Source organism: Euprymna scolopes, chromosome 40 (assembly GCF_053919585.1).
Source record: "Euprymna scolopes isolate OS-2025 chromosome 40, ASM5391958v1, whole genome shotgun sequence".
Classification (NCBI taxonomy): domain Eukaryota; kingdom Metazoa; phylum Mollusca; class Cephalopoda; order Sepiida; family Sepiolidae; genus Euprymna; species Euprymna scolopes.
In genome coordinates, this window is record NC_136521.1 from 43,443,754 (window position 1) to 43,445,168 (window position 1,415).

The following is a 1,415-nucleotide window of genomic DNA, read 5'->3' on the forward strand; positions in this document are numbered from 1 at the left end:
TCCCCCCATAGTTTCACCACCGCTCCTTCCAATAAAAAAGTGACACCAAAGAGCTGAGAAGGGTCAAGAAGGACTGAAAGACCAAGGAGAGAGCGCCAGCCAGACCTCGGTTGGACAAGCGCAAAGAGAAAGGGCAGTTTGGGTAAGCTTAGTGCTACTCAAATTCCAGTATAAACCAATGGCCACTGCCGGCGAGAAATCAATGGTAAGAGGCTGTTGCGATGATGCAAATTCATTTGCAAATGCTATCGAAGGAGGTGGAGATAACTGGACGTGTGGGGAGACTTGTTGTCACTCAGCCTCCAGAGAACACCACAGGTTTCCAATCAGATCGTTTGTTGACTTGTGTGAAAGCTCCATGTGAGCCAATAATAATAATAATAATAATAACAATAATAATAACAATAAAATAACAATAATAACAATAAAATAATAACAATAATAATAATAATAATAATAACAATAATAATAACAATAGAATAATAACAATAAAATAACAATAATAATAACAATAAAATAATAATAATAATAATAGTCAAACAGTTGAATGAAAAATATAGAGTGCAAAGAAATGGAATAAAAACTGTCCTAGAGGAAATAAAGCAAAGATGAAAGGATACAAAGAGAGAATTTTACAGTTTAGACAGAATAGGTTGTTTGGTTTGGATCAGGAGAAGTTCTACGAAGAACTTAATAAAAGGTTAAATTGTTTAAATGAAATACCTAATTCAAAACAATGCAGAAAGTTTCTGTGGTGATATTTGGGAGATAAGGAACATGACGGAAGATTTGAAGAATGAAATAGAAAGTAGGTTTAAGATTATATATCACGTTTGACACACCGGTTCCCGTCAGATCACCGAAGTTAAGCAACGATGAGCCAGGTCAGTACTAAAATGGGTGACCACTTGAGACTTCCAGGTGCTATATGTGCTCTCTGCTTATCTCGGCACTGTTTCCAGTCATCCTGGACTTCTCCTTGCCACTGGACTAAAGCAATGCCGATTCAGGAGAGGTGTGGTTGAAGATTGTGCAACCCTTGCCTCACAATTCCATGCACAGCAGCTGCAGGGAGAATCCTTTGTCTTTTGAGACTGAACGGAGGCATTGAATCGAGGTTTAAGATTTGGTGAAAAGAAACAAATCGAAAGCTCAAAAACAATGTAGGAAAATTCGAAATTGGAAGCCTCCCAGATCAGATAGTGTTCAAAGATATTGGATAAAAACATCTTACCAACTTAAAAGAGCATAAAAGAATTGCATCTCAAATTAGCTGAATGTTGATAAGGGATGTAATTCTCGAATGGAGCATGCATTGACGAATGGCGTTCTGCCAGGATACATCAAAGTGTACTGCAGTCAATAACTATTGGCCCATCACCTGCCTTCCACTGATGTGGAAACTTCTGACAGGC

At 38.0% G+C, this 1,415-nt stretch overlaps 1 pseudogene; it reads left to right on the top strand.

The window, feature by feature from the left end:
* Window positions 1–814: 814 nt before the first annotated feature.
* On the top strand, window positions 815–930 carry LOC145265898 (5S ribosomal RNA; annotated as a pseudogene).
* The last annotated feature ends 485 nt before the right edge of the window (window positions 931–1,415 follow it).